We start from the raw sequence: 19,009 nt of genomic DNA on the forward strand, positions 1-19,009 counted from the left end.
TTTGTGTGTTTTCTTCACATTGTTGATTGTTTCTTTTCTGTGCAGAAACTCTGTAACTTGATGTGATCCCATTTGTCCATTTCTGCTTCGGTTGCCTGTGCTCATTTGCCCAGTTCAATGTCCCGGAGAGTTTCCCCAACGTTTTCTTTTAGTAGTGTCATAGTTTGAGGTCTTGTAGTTAAGTCTTTAATCCATTTGGATGTAATTTTTCTATATGGCAAGAGATAGAGGTCTAGTTTCTTTCTTTTGCATACAGATACTGAGTTTTCCCAGCACCATTTATTGAAGACACTGTCCTTTTCCCAACGTATGTGCTTGGCATCCTTGTCAAAAATGAGTTCGTTGTAGATGTATGAATTTACTCTGGGTTGTCTATTCTGTTCCGTTCATCTATGCGTCTGTTTTTATGCCAGTATCATGCCATTTTGGATGCTGTAGCTCTGTAGAATAACTTAAAGTCAAGTAGTGTGATTCCTCCAGTTTTGTTCTTTTTGCGTAGGATAGCTTTGGCTACTCTGGGTCTTTTGTGGTTCCATATACATTTTAAAATTGTTTTTTTCTATTTCACTGAATAATGTCATTGGCATTTTGATAGGGATTGCATTGAGTCTGTACATTGCTTTGGGTAGTATGAACATTTTAACAATATTAATTTTTCCAATTCACAAACATGGACAATTTTTTCATTTTTGTGTGTCTTCAATTTCCTTCATCAATGTTTTTTAGTTTTTACTGTAGAGGTCTTTCAACTTTTTGATTAATTCCTAGATATTTAATTTTATTTGTAGCTACTGTAAGAGGGATTAATTTCTTGATTTCTTTTTCAGATTGTTTGCTGTTGGCATATAGAAATGCTACTGATTTTTGTGTATGTTCATTTTGTATCCTGCAACCTTACTAAATTTATCAATTCAAGTTGTTTTCTTGTGGAGTCTTTAGGTTTTTCCAAATATAAGATCATATCATCTGTAAATAAGGATAATTTGACTTGCTTCTTTTCAATTTCGATGTCCTTTTTTCCCTCTTCTCTGATTGCTCTAGCTAGGAGTTCCAGTGCTATGTTGAATAACAGTGGTGAAAAATGGGCATCCTTGTGTTCCAGATCTTAGAGGAAAGCCTATCATTTAAAATGATACTAGCTATGAGTTTGTCATAGATGGATTTTATTGTGTTCAAGTATGTTTCTTCCATATCCAGTTTTATGATTTTTATCACAAAAAGATGTTGAATTTTAGCAAACGGTTTTTCACCACCAATTGAAATGTCCACGTGATTTTCGTACTTCATTTGGTTGACACAATGTAGTACATTAATTGATTTGCATATGTTGAACCATTCTCGCATCCCTAAGATAAATTCTACTTGGTCATGATGGTGACCTTTTCAATGTGTTGTTGCATTTGGATTGCTCGTATTTTATTGAAGGTTTTTACATCAATATTCATCAGTGATACTGGCATATAGTTTTCATTTTTTGACGGGTCTTTGGTTTTAGTATCAGGGTACTCTTGGCCTCATGGATTGAGTTTAGAGTATTCCTTCCTTTTCCATTATTCTGAACAGTTAGAGTAGGATTGGTATTATTTCTTTTTTAAAATGTTTGGTAGAATTAAGCAATGAAACCATTGAGTCCAGGCTTTTCTTTGCTGGGAGGTGCTTTTTATTATTGCTTTGGTCTCTTTACTTGTTATTCATCTGTTTGGGTTTTGGATTTCCTCATGGTTAAATTTTGGTAGGTTGTATGTGTCTTGAAATTGATTCACTTCTTCTATATTTTCCAATTTATTGGCATATAGTTGCTCATAGTAGCCAATAATGATCCTCTGAATTTCTGTGGCAACAGTTGTATTGTTTCCTTTTTCATTTTTTATTTGGATCATTTCTCTTTTTTTCTTAGTCTGGCTAAAGGTTTGTACATTTTGTTTATCTTTTCAAGAAAAATGCTTTTTGTTTCATTGACATTTTGTTTTGTTTTATTTCAAATTCATTTTTTTCTGCTCTAGTCTTTATTATTTTTTTTCTACTAATTTTGGGTTTGGCTTGGTTTTGCTTCTCTAGTCCTTTAAGGTGTATCATTAGGTTGCGTATTTGAAGTTTTTCTACTTTTCTGATATAGGCACTTATCGCTATAAACTTCCTTCTTGTTCTGCTTTTGCTGTATCCCAAAGATTTTGGTATATTTTGTTTCCACTAACATTTGTTTCAAGAAATCTTTCAATTTCCTTCTTAATTCTACATTGACCCACTGGTCAATTCAGGAGCATATTGTTTAATTTCCTTGTGTTTGTATAGTTTCCAGAATTTCTCATGTTGATTTCTAGTTTTATTCCATTGTGGCCAGAGAAGATCCCTGATATTATTTCAATTTTTGTGAATGTTTCAAGACATGTTTTTTAACCTAACATATGGTCTGTCCTTGAGAATGACCCAAGTGCTGAGGGAAAAAATGTGTATTCCAAAGCCATTTGATGAAATGTTCTGTAAGTATCTATTTCGTCTATTTGGTGCATAGTGCAGATAAAGTCCAATATTTCTTTGTTGATTTCCTGTCTAGACAATCTATCTAGTGCTGAAAAGTCGGGTGTTGAAGTCTCCAGCTATTATTGTATTAGGGCCTATCTGTCTCTTTACCTCTAACAAAATTTGTTTTATATATCTGAGTGCTCCAGTGTTGGGTGCATATATATTTAGAATTGTTATATCCTCTTGCTGAATTGACCCCTCTACCATTATGTAATGACTTCTTTGACTCTTTTTTTAGCTTTTGTATTGAAATCTATTTTTTTCTAATATAAGTATAGCTACTCATGCTCTTTTTTGGTTTCCATTGGCATAGAATATCTTTTTTCATCCCTTTATTTTCAGCCTATATGTATCTTTATAGACGAAGTATGTTTCTTGTAGGCAACAGATTATTGAGTCTTTTTTTTCCATTCATTCAGCCAGTCTATGTCTTTTAATTTGAAAGTTTACCCCATTTACATTCAATATTATTATTGATAAGTAAGGACTTAGTTCCTGCTATTTTGTTATTTATTTTCTAGTTGTTTTGTGATTTTCTCTTCCTATCGTCCTTCCTGCCTCCCTTTCAGTGAAGGTGATTTTCTTTGGTGGTATGATTTGTTTTCTTGCTTTTTATTTTTTGTGTATCTGCCACATGTTTTTTGATTTGAGGTTACCATGAGGCTTGCAAATGCTATCTTATTACCCATTATTTTAAGCTGATAACAACTTAACACTGTTTGCATAAACAAATAAGCATAGAGAAAACAAATAAAAACTCTACACCTTAACTTGTGCCCCCACTTTTAAGTTTTTGTTGTTTCCATTTATATCTTAATGTACTATCTATGTCTTAAAAATTTGTTGTTGTAGTTATTTTTGATTGGCTCGTCTTTTAGTCTTTCTACTTAAGAGTGGTTTACATACCACAGTTACAGTGTTATAATATTCTGTGTTTTTACTTACTATTACCAGTGAGTTTTGTACTTTCAGATGATTTCTTACTGCTCATTTAACTCCCTTTTATTTCTGATTGAAGTACTTCCTTTAGCAGTTATTATAGAACAGGTCTGGTGCTGATGAAATTCCTCAGCTTTAGTGTGTCTGAGAAAGTATTTCTCCTTCAAGTTTGAGGAATATTTTCACCAGATATACTATGCTAAGGTAACAGTTTTTTTTTTTCTTCAGAACTTTAAATATATTATGCCACTCTCTCCTGACCTGTAAGGTTTCCACTGAAAAGTCTTCAGCCAATGCACTGGAGCTCTGTTATATGTTATTTGTTTCCTCTCTCTTGCTGCTTTTAGGATTTTTTTCCTTATCCTTGACTTTGGGTATTTGATTGTTAAAGGCTTGAGGTAGTCTTCTTTGGGTTAAATCTGCTTGGTGTTCTATAGCCTTCTTGTATTTGGATAGCGATGTGTTTCTCTAGATTTGGGAAGTTCTCTGTTATTATCCCTTTGGATAAAGTTTTTATCACTATCTCCTTCTCTACCTCCTCTTTAAGGCCATTAACTCTGAGATTTTTCCTTTTGAGGCTATTTTCTAGATCATGTAGGCATGCTTCATTCTTTTTTATTCTTTTTTCTTTTGTCTCCTCTATGTATTTTCAAATAGCCTGTCTTTAAGCTCATTAATTCTTTTTTCTGTTTGACCAGTTCTGCTGTTAAGACTCTCATGCATTCTTCAATATGTCAATTGCATTTCTAAACTCCATAATTTCTGCTTGATTTTTAAAAAATTATTTCAATCTCTTTGTTAAATTTATCTGAATGAATTCTGAGTTCTCTGTGTTATCTTGAATTTCTTTTGAGTTTCCTCAAAACAGCTTCTTTAAATTCTCTGAAAACTTAAATATCTCTGTCTCTGCAGGATTGGTCACTCATGTCTTATTTAGTTAATTTGGCAACATCATGTTTTCCCAAAAAGCCTTGATGTTTGTGGATATTCATCTTTGGGCATTGAAGAGTTAGGTGTTTATTGTAATCTTTGCTGTCTGGGTTTGTTCGTATTTGTTCTTCTTGGGAAGACTTTCCAGGTATTCCAAAGTACTTGGGTGTTGTTGTCTAAGCCATATCTGCATTCAGGGGCACCCCAAGCCTATTAATGCTATAGCTGTTGCAGACTTGTGGAGGTATTATCTTGATAGTCTTGGATAAGATCTGGAAGAATTCTCTGAATTTTTAGGCAGAGACTCTTGTTCTCTTCCCTTACTTTCTCACAAACTAACAAAATATTTCTCTCTGTTCTGAGCTGCCTGAAACTGGAAGTGGGATGACACAAGCACCCCTGTGGCCACCACCACTGGGGCTTCACACTGGGTCTCACTCAAGAGCCACTGTAACCTCTACCTGGCTACCGCCTATGTTCACTCAAGGCTCTGGGCTCTATAATCAGCAGGGGGAGGGGAAAGCCAATCAGGTTTGTGTCCTACTTTTCAGGATGGCAAGATTCTCTAGGTCCTGGGCAGGTCCAGAGGTGCCATCTTGGAGCCAGGTACTAAAGTCAAAACCTTGGAAGTCTACCTGGTGTTTTATCGTACTTTGGCTGAGCTGGCACCCAAACAATGAGACAGTCTTTTCCACTCTTCTCTCCCCTTTCCATAGGCAGAGGAACGTCACACAGTGACCACCACCATCACTGGCCCATGGGGAGTACAGCCAGACTACTGCCAATGTTTCTTTAAAGTCCAAGGGCGTTAAGTCAGCTTGTGGTGAATGCCACCTGGCCCGGGATTCAACTTTCAGGGCAATGGTCTCACCTCTAGCCCAGGGCAGGTCTCAAAATGCTGTCCAAGAGCCAAGGCCTGGAATTAGGGACCTTAAGAGCTTGGTGCTCTTCCTGACTGTGGCTGAGCTGATACCTAAGCTGCAAGACAAAGTCCCCTTTATTTTCTCTCTGCTTTTCTCAAGTAGAAGGTGTCTCTCCCTGTAGCTACCACAGCTGGAAAAGTGCTGAGTCTCATCTGAATCCAGCAAGTCTCAGAGTCTCACCCAAAGCACACAGCATACAACCTAAGTATCACTGCCGGTTATTCAGTGCCCAAAGGCTGTTTAGTCAGCAGGTGATGGGTCCTGACAAAACTTCGTCCTTCCCTTCAGGGCAGCAGGTTCCTTTCTGGCCCAGGCTATGTTTAGAAATGTTGTCCTGAAGCTAAAGCCTAGAAGGGGTACCTCCTGACTCTGACTGGTGCCCTACTCTAGCATGACTGAGCTGGTATTGAAGATGGAAGACCAAGTCCTCTTTACTCTTTCCTCTTTTTTTTGAGAGTTTTCTTTTCACTTGTCAATTATCTACCTGTGGCTGTTCCTCAAAGTGAAAAGAAATATATTTTGATATAGGCAGGACAAATTATTTAAAGATTTGAAAAGTGGGACTATATAATGTGGTTGTTAGATAATCCATAGATATGTAGCTATTATGTAGCAAAATTAAATAAACAAGTTTGTGTGGTTCCCCCTTGTTGACTCAGTGACTAATTCCCTGTTGCTTACTGCAGCAGACTCCAGTGACAGAGAAAGCAGGAAGCTGCTGTGTCTGCTACACTGTGGCCACTCAAAATTAAAATCGGTCCTGGTAGTTCTTCAACTCTAAGGGAAATGCCATGCCTGGGCCGAGATCGTGCCACTGCACTCCAGCCTGGGCAACAACAGTGAAACCCTGTCTCAAAAAAAAAGAAAAAAAAAGTTGAAGGCCCTGAGACAGAAGAGCATTATCTAAGGACCATGTCTCTTGGTTTATGTAAGATCTTTGAGTTAGCATGACGAGTGACTCCATAGGACCAGTTCTTTGCTTATTCCCTCCAAGCAGAGAAAGTCTCAGTAAGCTCTCTGTCTGTAGTTACCATTATTTTTGTTACATCTTCTCCTATATCTTCTTAATGCCAGAATGGTGATTGTAGTTATCATGTACTATGTTTTTTAACCCCCTTGTCACCATTCTCTATAACAGTGGCAGAAATAGCATTAGCAATTTGTGTGTAAGCAAAGGTTCATGATCTTCCTTCATCACATTGGCAAGCTCAGCACTCCACCAATCAGAACTAACTTTGATTCAATTGTATTTTGTTTCTATACATTGTATATTTAGTTGTGGAGCTAGACTGGCTCTTTTCATAGTTGAAACTTCACATATATAATCTTTAATATCTTGCAGAAAATTTAAAGGATTGCTAGGAGTTAGTATAATGCTGTTGGGGTACAAAAAACTCAGCTTTCATTCATAACCCCATTAGTGGATCAACACATTTCATTTGGTGAATTAATAGAAAGTTGCAGTTTGTATGGTCACACAGATTTCTGATTTCTTTTTGCAGAGTCTATTGTCTCTGAAGCCAATTATTTAGGGACTTGTTATAGCAAGTAATATTTGAGTGCATCCTTAATGCCAGGCAGACTTTTAATAATAAACCCAAGTTAAGTGCTTCCAATTCAACATATGTCCTCATAGATTTATATCTCATTTTATTGGCATCCAAATAATATACCCTTCCCAACCAGAATTCAAGTTTAGTATCTAAGTACATACAAAAAAGATTTGCATTTTAATTACAATTTGTGAAAAACTTCATGTTTTCCTTACAACTGTACTCCCCTTCTTCAATATGGATTATCAAGAGTAGACTATACTTATTATGAATTTCAAGACCACTTGTTTTCACGGAAAGCCATTTTTAGGAGTTCCCACTACTAGTAAGCCTAAATTGTACTTCCTTGTAATATGGAAAGTGATTGCTCTAGTATTCTTGCCTTTATCTCCAGGAAAGTCGTATTCCTGCTTCAAAATGTCAGCTCTTCTGAGGAGTCTTTACCAACTTCACAAAACATTTTGGCCATGTTGTACTTGTTGCTCCCATTGTATCTCGTACCCTGCTTTGTCTCTTAAACCCATAATTTGGTCACATGAAGTTCATACTAATGGAGAAGAAAAATTGTGAATTAATGGACTTAAGCTCAAGCTAGAAACTTTAAAAATGAAGTTGTCATCAATACTAAGAGGCATGTTCTGAATTACATAAGGAAATTGTACATGCAAAGGTGTTAGAAGCAACTCTGTGTTGTCCGGGGGTCTCATTCTTCCTGTACCAGTAACTTTATAATTTAAGGTCACCCCCTCTTGAGGTCCAAAGCAAATGACGCGAAGACAATTCTAACTGTGGTGTTTCTGATGCCTAGGTTTATTAAATCGTAATAGAATATACTGGATTTGATTACAAGTCTTGAGTCTATTTGTTTAAGTTGGCTCACCATGTGTTATCATTTCCTAACTGCTGGCCGGAGTTTCCCAGGTTGAGGTCTAGGTCTGATTACACAAATAATTACCTAAAGTTATCACCCATATTTCTCTAGTTCATATATACAGCCAGAGAATAAATGATAGGGCCTGTGGTAAAGGGTAACAAGGCATTTGGAAATTGTGTAGGCCTTAAGCATATCAGAACGAGAGAGAAATGCATATTATCACGTTGGAGTTTTCACAAATTAACTCCATCATTATCTTTCTGAAACTCTCATTGCCCATGATGCTCAGTGCAGCTATATAACAGTTAACCTATTAGTGAACTACAATAGTTATGTTTGGGTCCTCTAAAGACTATATATTCTCTCTTTGACTTATTATATAAAACTTATTTCTTCTATAGAGTATGGACATGTACTAACTTACAAAGTCACCTTGAGATGATCTATCAGGGCTGCACCTTTAATGTTACTAAAGATGGCTGTTAGTAACTATTTCATTTTGAAGACTAAACATATTTATATTTGTTAAGTTTATACTATAATTTTATATGTGTGCATATATATGTAATACACATGTATACATTACATAAATATATATACATATATACAATACATATATGTAGTTTAAGAGTAGGCAAGAAATTAAACACATTTAAATCCTACTCTAAGTTGCTATCCATGCAGCATCTGCTTCTATTAAGGGATTTATTACAGAATATAGAATTAATGCTTTTATCCCTCCTCCTAGGCAATAAGTAACTTGAATGCAGGCATCTTTGCATTTGAAATAGCCCAACACAATTCCTTATAAGTATAGACATAAATTTAATTGTTTTGGAATGAATTGAACTGAATAAAATTGAACTGAGCTGAAAGGGATTGAACCAATTGAATTGGATAGAATCCATTCCTTCAGTAAGAGGAATATTGCCAAGGTTGGAAAAGAGGTAAAGTGAAAATAGAGTAGGCCATTGCAATTCTACAGACTAAATACTACAGCCTTTTGAAATTCTATTCAAGGAAAATTGACACAAATATTAGTCTCTTTGTTTTCCTCATCTTCCCGTATACGTAATCCTTAAGAGGTTTTTGCATTAGTTGGAGTTGCTAGCATTAGTAATTTACACAAGGGATTTGATGCTCTAGCAATAACTTACAAACCAGACTTTCAGGGAGATTTTACAAACTACAATTACAAGAACCTACACATAATCAACTAAATCAGAATCTGCTGAGGTTAGGTCCTTGAATTAGAAGTAAAATAAAACTCCAAAAAGTGGTTTGACACAGCTTATCTATAAGGAAGTATAAGGCAGGGCCCTTGCTTACAGAGTTTATAACCTAATTTGACATTCAAAAATCTAACTATTTTACAAAGTAGCTTTTGACGAGTATCAAAAAAAAAAAAACAAAAAACCTCCACATGCTATGAAAGATGAAGAAAGGGTTAATTGGGCTAGTACAGAAGGATTTTTGAATCTGGCATGATTTGCAATAAGTCTTGCTACTTGTAGATTTTTAAAAATCTTAGACGTGGGAAAATAAATAACAATTTAATATGTAAAATATAATAAATCGAGAGTCTGGACACAATTCAGATTATATCACATCAGAGAATTCAGAAAAATTATTAAGATGATGTTCATTAAAATCTCTATTATTGTTTTACACAGTAAACAAATTAAACAAAATTGATGGGACCAAAGTAATTTAAATTTCATCTTGGATTTTTTTTGGGGACTAAAAATTGATGAGGCTAAATTAGGCAAAGTGATAGATATCAAATGACAGAGAAATTATATAAAGTAGCAGCAATGGTAGAAACTATGAACAGAAAAGATAAAAAGAGTTACAAAAAGAAACACATAATCAAACCAAAAGAACTTAGAAAAGCTAAAAAAAAAACCCCACAAAAACACAATATAATTATGGGAGGAGAGAAGTACCTGAAGAGTGGTATAAGCCAGTGTTCTGTAAGTGGGAGAAATACACAAATTATATATGAATTTATGGTATGTTGAAGTAAGTGAGTGGTTTAAACAGAGGCATCATTTTATAAAGAATAACATAAAAAAATTGCTTGTTGCAAGTCTGTTGGGATTACATTTGAAATGTAATGTTCAATCCTGTACACATCTACCTCATTATCATGAAAGAAAGATCAAAGAAATAAAACTGCTCTTGGAAATGAAGAAATCGGTTATGAAATATATTTGTCCCATCTAAAGAAAGTAATTGCACATATTCTGTAAGTGCTCCTTTAATAATTCCTTTAAATTTTCTTAGATATCATAACTGAATAGGAGGCATATTTTCACCTGTCGGGAAGGTTTTTTTTTTCTTTTCCTTTAAATTTCAAAACACTTTCTAGCACACCATTTCAGACTCGCAATGCCCAGTGGCCCTTGCTGTTCACATATTTGACTTTTGGTTTAATGAATATCACGGTGAGTTAACAGCAGTGCTAGGAACAAAGCTAAAATGTTGTTTCATTTTTATACATTTCCTTTGTTGAGCTTTATGCTTAACTAGAAAGTTATATTTTGTTTTTATGCAATAAAAATCTTTGAAGACTGTTTTGTTGGTTTAGCTAATGTCTGACTATGGAATATAAAATGTGCATTTGTGTACATATTTTGGTTGTTGCTGTTGTTATTTTTCTACTAAGAGCCATGAAAAAACAGTTTATGCAGTGTAGTTTACTCCATAAACACCTTCTTTTAGCTCTTTAAATCAGACTGATATAATAATATCATATGTGGTGTCATTTCTATACTGTATCAATAAAAAAGCCAGCTGTATACTGAATTTTTAGCTCAGCACAGATAAGGATAAACTTTTGTAAAGACAAAAGTACCTACTCATGTCTAAACAAAAACATTTCCAAGAAATATGTGTTTTAATGAGAATATAAAATATGGATTAAACACTAAGGTTTTGAAATCTAATTTAAGTTTTATCAGGTTCAAAGTAAATAAACTTCTGTACAGTATTTGTACTATGTTAGTTCATTTGTGAAGTTTCTCTTTTCCAGTTCTCTCGTTTCAGTTCTACACAGTTCAAAAAGTGCTGCTTATCGTTAAGCAAAGCTATCACATAAATCACCATACCCTTTAATTTACAGTGTTTTATTAGGAAGTGATCTGTGGGAAGACATTAATTATTATTATTATTTGTTTCCCTATTCGTTACTATTCATCAATGTCTAAAGTCAATTTTGTCATCTGGTAGCCAAATGCTGGGACTATCACTCCCATATTACATACACACATAAACACATACAACTTTCTCTCTTCTTTCCTCTTCTTTGAAATAAATTGTTAATCATAATTTGGTCAGAGGTTTAATTTCTAAGGTACCTGCGTATTTATATAAAGTACTATAAATGTATCAAGTTTAGACCTTTCCCAAGCCACTCTACACTTCCATGTCATTTCTGAAGTGACACACTACACTTCGACTGGGTTTCTTTCAGACCTTGCTATGCACCGAGCACTCTCGCCTACCAAACTAAGAGATCTTTCCTCATCACGTAGCTTTTGTTAGTTTCTTTGGCTGACTATTCAAAAACCTTACTTATGGTAGCTCTAGCTAGGAATTACTGCAATTATTTTTTTTTCCTATCTTATCCTCAACTAAACTGGAAGAACCCTGAGGCTGAGGCAGGAGAATGCTGTGAACCCGGGAGGCGGAGCTTGCAGTGAGCCGAGATTGCGCCACTGCACTCCAGCCTGGGTGACAAAGCAAGACTCCGTCTCAAAAAAAAAAAAAATATATATATATATATATATATATATATATATTCTTAGTGCTGATCAAATATCCTGGCACATAATTAACTTCAAATTGCGATAATTTGAAGTCAAAGAGGGTCTAACACTGGTCTATGTGTTTTATCTACTATAAATGGTAACTTTTTTAAAGGAAATTTTGTAGGCTTATTTCCTGTTTCAAAAAGTATACATTTAACATACTTTGTCTACTTATGTTTATTCTGACCTGCTCTGTAAAAGATTTAACATGGTTTATCATCTCATAGCAGGCATCATGCTAGGTGCTGACCTGTCTACTCCATCATGTGGCTTATGGGATGGGGGATAAAAGGGATAAGGGTATAAATATTTATTTTATTCCCCGTTTTTTCTTCATATGTTTAGCATTTTCATGATCATTACATTCCATGACTGTAACATTCATTATAAAAATATATCATCTACTAGTACTATCCCCTCCACTAACATACCATACCCTCTACTAACAAATATATCACTAGTGAAAATGTTGGATAATAAGTCAATAAGATAATACAGAATTAGAGTAATGTTTCACATAAGTGAGAATAATGGACTGATTTTAAATGCTAAGTATAAAAGTCAAAATCGCAAAAAACAATGGGGAACTGAAAACAATAAAGTTGTATACACAAACCATTTCAGGAAAATGCTTAAACCTAGAAATAGAAGTGGATATTTCTTTGTATAAGAAATATAGAGCATATGGAGTAAGTTTTTGCCCTGAGGAATTCGCCAAAAGCGCACATTTAAACTTAGGTTCTAAAGAACCAGAGGGTAGCCCAGGGTTTCCTCAGGTCGGAAATTCTTAGAGGGTGTCTTTGACACTCTAATAAGCTAAAGCCTCCCAAAATATGCCTTTGGAGAAGAATCAACTAGAAGTAAATATGTCCTCCTTTATTCCAAACCAAAGAATTGTCAAGCAGCTTGCCTTGCTGTTAAGCAGAGCAGAAGAAATTTAAAAAAAGAAGAAGAAAGGAAAAAAGAGAAGGAAAAGAAAGTAAAATAAGGTTCCTGAGAAATTATTGCTACAAAAATATTCACTTTGGATTTACACAGAGCCTAGTAAGTCAGAGAAGCTCACTCTTGAACTTAATCTGAGGTTGCTCTTAAGTGGCAATGCTTCTCTGGTCTCCTGATAGAAGCAAATGCAAAGCATCTACAGGAGGGTCCATTCATCTTAGGCCATGGGAAACCTCTGCAAATACTTTGCTAAAGACAATGACCAACAAACAAAGTCAATCAGATATACATGAAAGCATAGCAACATAACACTGAACAAGGATCAGAAGCATATCCACCCTGACTTCAGATAGTAGAATTATTAGATATGGTTTACAAAACAACAGTGATTAACACATTTGAAGGAAAAAAACAGAAGATGGAAGGTGGGGACAGCAATGACGATAGATGTCCAGAGAACAGGAAACTTTAAAAAAGGACATAGCAGACAGAAATGAAAGGAAATCTCTCAGAATTAAAAAAGAAAAAAATACCATTTTCATTTATTCTCTCTCCAAACATGTTGGAGAAAAAGCTTTTAATGATTAAGTTATATTTTCACTTCAAATTCACATCTGTGATTTTAACCTGAAAAAAAGTACCCCTAAAAACATACTGATAGACTTGACAAAAATGGTTAATACTTTGTGTTGTACATTTGAATATTTTAGAGAACTAAGCAAATTATTAAAAAGTTATGCTAGCCACGTTAAATCCTTTTTTCCAAAATGCTAGTCATTCTTTCTGAACCTTATTTCAGATTCCTGATATTTCAGAGACTAATAGAAAATAACTAAATATATTGAGTCTGCTGTAATTCTCAAATATACATAGAATCATGGTTCAGTGCGAAATATAGTTAGCATTGGACACCTGTTATTCCTTGACTCCTTTTTGAACAAACTTATCAGGAGTCTCTGCTATGATGATGGCATATTTTGTGCACTTCTTGGAATAAATAATGTACAGGAATCATTCAAATGCATATTCAGTGGGAAGCCATCTGGCTTCATGTGAATTTATGAATATTTTAGCTTGCTCAGCTAGTCAAAAGTAAAATCTGGCACTAGGGATTATCATGTAGATTTGTGACAGTATTACAAAAAAAAAGCTTCTGTAAATCAATGATTGACATATCTACTAAAGTATAGTTTCTTCTTGGATTGGGTACACTTAAAATATGTACAATACTGCATGATTAGTTTGGAAGTCATAATTCAACTTGAATTAAAACATAACAATGTTTCATTAAAATAGTTACATATAGAAATCGAATCTTGGTATTGAGTTGGACTTCATAATGTTATCGTGGTGGACACTGTGATGGCACCCATAACACTTCTTCAATGAAGGGCTTGTTACCTCAGCTACTCCAAGTGCTGTCAGTAGACAGCTTTCATCGGTCAGCCCCCTTTCACAGATTGGCTTATTCCTGAAGAGATATCTTGTCCATTGTCTTCCTTATCAATTGGGCACCTGAGAAAAGATAATTGATGTGTAGTATAAATCCTGGCCTATCAGGTTCAACTTGGGAAACACTGAAGTGCTATTCTAGTATCCAGAACTCCTCTTGGGATTAGCCAATTAAGGCTGTCTTTGGGATTGCATCTCAGCTTCACTTTCTTCTTCTCTGTTTTGCTCTCTCCCCTTCCTTGTACAAGTATTAATCCCACAGGCCCTCCTTAAAAATATTTTGCATTCTAAAGTACATCTCCGATTCTGGTTTTCAGGAAATCCAACCCACAGTCATTATCTAATCCTGTTACCGGTGGACAGTGACCAGGTTCTTGGCATTTTGAACAAAGAATTGGACAAAACACACAAAGCGAAGAAAGAATGAAGAACTTTATTCAAAATGAAAGTACACTCTACAGTGTGGGAGTGGGCCCGAGCATAGAGGCTCAAGGACGCCATTACAGAATTTGTAGAGGTTTAAATACCCTCTAGAGATTTCCACTGGTTACTTGGTGTATGCCATATGTAAATGGAGAGGATGAAGTAAAGTTACAAAGTCGTTTACTCTGCATACGCCCTATGAAAAGGATATTTCCTGTCATAGCTGAAGTGTGAATCGGCCTTATGTTCCCTGCCTCCAGGCCCTATTTTCCTGCCTCAATCCTACCTCTTATCTAAAATAAGAACTTCTTGAGAAAACTCTTGCTAAATTGTCTTTTGGACTTTTTGCTTAAGCCTATTATCCCATAAGAAAATGTACTCCATTATTGGAAAAAATTCTTTATAATGTTGTATATAAATTTTCTTCCTTGTAGCATCTGGAACAATATAAGAATCAACTTCATAATCCTGCTGGCTTCCTCATTAATTAAATTCTGACCCACGTTCACAATTTATGGATTCATATTTTAACAATTTGAGAGTTACATTTTGATAACGAGAAATACAGATTTGAGAATTGATAACACATAGATGCTATGAGAATGGATGGTATTCCAAAGGAGTGAATGTGGATACAGAAATTCAAACACAAATATCTGTGACCTTCTAGTGATATGAGGTGAGGAAGATGAGGAGAAATCAGTTAAAGAGACTTAAAAAGCGTGACCAGTAAGTTAGAAAAAGAACCAGTAATGTGGGGTTCCTTGCATCCAGGTAAAGAATGCAAGTCAAAGAAGTAATCAATTGAGATAAATGCTGTTTAAAGGGCAAGAAGATGAGACCAAGAATGACCCCTGGATTTAGCAAAGTCAAGAGCGCTGGAAATCTTCAGAAGAACAAGTTTAATGGAGTAGTGGTGATGGAGAGGGGTGCTAAAAGCCTGAATTGGGTTCAAGAGTAAACAGGAAGATGGGAACCGAAGAATAGAAGAACAGACAATGTATTCTAAAAATTTTAGTGTAAAAGGAGCAAGTAAATAAAGTAATACCTGAAGGAAATGTAGTGAAGGGTTTTTTTTTAATTGGAAAACTCACAGAATATTTGTGTACTGATGAGAATAATCCATTAAAGGAAGAAAACTAATGACACAAGAGAAAGAAGAGATAAATGCTACATGTCTACAATGTAAACAATGTGTGCTCATCTCGTAAGGGGATGGAAGAAGTTGGTCTGAGGAAGAGAAAAAAAGTTAGACATAATTTTGGATTATAAAAAAAAAAAAATAGCTAGTGAAGAAAGTCTTGGTGATGAAGATGCCAAAGGATTTCTAAGAACAATTATTACTTAATGCTGTGCTCTGATATGTATCCTTCGCTTTCCTTCCAGCACCTTCCTCCCTAGCTCCAATGATTCAGATAAATTTGCTACACATAAAATTTGTGTGAGAAGGCCTTTTTCTGGAGAGGATATGGTGATGCCCTAATTGCGGGAAAGAGGAAAATTTGAGACTCACATAGTGAAAAATAGGCGCTCAGCTCATAGAATTGTGAGAAAATCACATGCAAGCCCAAACAGAACTAACTCACCAGAAACGGAACCTTACAGTCCAAAGTAATTATGGAGATATATGATCTTCAGGAATTTCACAGATATTTGAGAGAAGTTTTTGACATCTCTGGGGTTTAGAATAGAGGTTCAACTAATGTTGCCTACATCTAAAGGGAAAGCAAATTTCCAGCTGACATCTGATTACACATAGCAAATATGAAAAAGGTAAAAAACAACAATGTGGGTGGTAAAGAGATTGCAGACTATCACCAGGCAAAACTTCATGGAGAAAATAAAGTGTAGAATGTTAGAAAGTAGTATGAATCTTTGTCCTAAAAGGTAGTCTTCAGGGGAGCAAAATGGGATACAAAAACAGTACCAAATTAGCGAAGTAAGGTTGAGATGGCCACAGTATTCCTTTTTATTTCAATGCCTCATACACCCTAATGCCAATCTTTTAAATCTTTCCTTTGCAGGCTTTCTGCAACTTTGCATTCATGTGCAATTATAAGTCAGATCATTGTTATTACTGCACACAAGGCATTGTGGGATGTAAAAAAAAAAAACTATTGCATTAGTCTAGAAAACAGTGGTGGCTCAACAAGTTGAGAGAGGTGGATGGATTTTGGTTGTGTTTTTCATATATAGACTTCACTTGTTGAAAACAGGATGAAAAGATGAGGTGAAGTACCTGAAGAGTCATGGAAAATTTCCAGGTTTTTTCCTTGAGCAATTTGGTGAATGGCTGTGTCATTTATCCAGATGAAAAAGATTATCTTAATTGATAGATTAGAGCTCTCCAAATAGAGATGCCTATGTATTTTTTTCCAGTAAGGGAGGGATACGAAGCAGGGAGGCACATATCTGAATCTAGAATTCAGTGTTGGGTATGATGGCTAGTACAACTTCGGTTTCATTGTAGATGAAACTAGGCTGACTATATGCTGATGAAATAATATGGCTAAGAGAAGTATTTTTATTTTTGCTTATTTTTATGTTATGGAAAATTCCAGCACGTTTGTAGTCTAGAGATACACAAAGACACTAGAAACATGGCTAATTTTGTAAATTGCTTCTTCTCACTGAACTCATGGTAAATATTTCTTTTGTATTGAAGAATCAGCTGTTGCAACAAGTAAAAAAGAATTACTCTAAAACTTTTTCCTTCCTTCCTCACAGGCTAGCTTACATAGACAGCTCTTTATTTGACTGGATAATGCTTCATTAGAAGCTCTATCAACTTTAACTAGTCATAATGAGTGATCTTTCTTATTCAATTTCATTAAAGATTGATCCCAGTGATAAATAATTGGTGCATTTTTAATTTATGACTTTGTCAGTGTGCCTGTACATTTAAAATCTGCACTTGGGCCACCTGATATAATCACAATTATTTCTTTGTGTAGTCCAAGTTTTCTAGTTCTAGAAATATTTGAAACTTCTCTAAAGTACAGCATATTGATGGGCATAATTTACTTTCTCAAACCCCAAGGCTAAAAATAATAGGAATGAAACCACTCAGGTAAAACTTCATTAAGCAGTGTAACATTTCTAAACCTGCAGATGAAATGAACACTTACTTGATTTCTACATAGTTGTATTTTAAAAGATTTTTTTTGCCTCAAGATGTAAATGCTTTAATTCTATTCTGGGCGATGTGACACTCTCCTACAAGGAAGTGGTAAATTAAAACTCACTTGAACCATCTGAATGTGCTGCAGAGAGAAAAGAGTGGATACTGGTAAGAAAAGAAATTTAAAAAAATCATTCACACGTGCAGATTACTTAGCTACGATGTGTTGGTTGTAACAAAGATTTTAAAAAGCATTTAAGGAGGTTGGAGATTCAACAAGCATATCAGTAACACATCATAAGCCAGTGGCCAAAGAATATAGACATTTTAGTTTAGATTGTTTCAGAAACGCACTGAAGCACAATTGAAGGAGTATAATTCTGGCACAGATAGCTAGGAAATGACACTAGCAGATGGATTGCACTAGTCTACAGCAATCAGAAATGAATTGCTCAGTGTGAATGGTTGAAATTTATATGTGCGATGGCTAAGAGATCCCTGCAGCCAGAGGCTTCAAAAAGATAGACTTTTTGTCCAAGCAGCCCAAAATAAAATGTTAACTCTGTGAGTATCAATCAGTTACTTGCATGCACAATAATACTCTTGGGATGAACATCTTTAAACATAAGTGTCAACAATCAAGCTGATGTGCAGGTAGTTGATAAGTGACTCATTGACAGGCATCTTCCCTCTACACCTCCAATCCTAGAAGTAGCAATACAGTAGGAAAATCAGCAGCTTTTATTATTCCATTTCCCCAAATATTAACCTGACCCAAAGTTGTCATCTACTAAACTACAGCCAAATTGGCAAATTTGAATGATGTGGCAACTTTGGTTTGTTGTGGCTCATGTAGACAGCTCTTCCAGGGACAGAACTAGTATTCTTCAACCAAACTGGTATGACTAGACTTCCTTTATATATAAAAAAAACCTAAGCAGAAGTCTCTGTATATACAGATAAATGGGAGCATGAAAAATGCTATTATGTTACAGAATTTGGCACACTAGTATTGGAGGAAGGAAAATATGACAAACTTAAATGCAAGGAATGTTAATAATTTTACTAAGTATTAGAATTGTGTTCCTCAACCTCAATAGAAATAGGCTTTGTCTAAACAAAATTTTAGAGACACAGAAGACTCAAGTTAACTAGATATATGGTTGCTATTATTTTTCTTGCACTAAGCAAATTAAAAAGGTCTTTAACAATTTAGTTCTTGACACAGATGAAGACTTGATTTAGATGAACAAGAAAAAGAGCATCTGAAATCCTTTAGCTTGCTTTGAGCTACTAATGAGTTTTCACTTCTCTCCATTGTAACTCTGCTAGGCCAGACTGAAGTGCCTTAATCCTGAGCCTCCAAGGTGCTCAAGTCCAGACGGCATCATGATGTATGTAAACAGCAACTCTGATTTTGTGTAGTTTACTTAACAGCTATATGTGACAGAAGGCGGTTTTGATTTTGGCTTTATTGCTGAATTTGGTAATCTTAACATTAGGAGTACTATGTAGCT

General features: G+C 35.1%; 1 protein-coding gene across 1 annotated transcript in view; it reads right to left on the reverse strand.

Moving 5' to 3' along the window:
* LOC116469888 (fucose-1-phosphate guanylyltransferase) overlaps nt 1-19,009 on the reverse strand; it is a 341,977-nt gene that overhangs the window by 311,582 nt on the left and 11,386 nt on the right. The gene's annotated exons all lie outside the window — the stretch shown is intronic.

Source organism: Hylobates moloch, unplaced genomic scaffold (assembly GCF_009828535.3).
Source record: "Hylobates moloch isolate HMO894 unplaced genomic scaffold, HMol_V3 SCAFFOLD_5, whole genome shotgun sequence".
NCBI classification, from domain to species: domain Eukaryota; kingdom Metazoa; phylum Chordata; class Mammalia; order Primates; family Hylobatidae; genus Hylobates; species Hylobates moloch.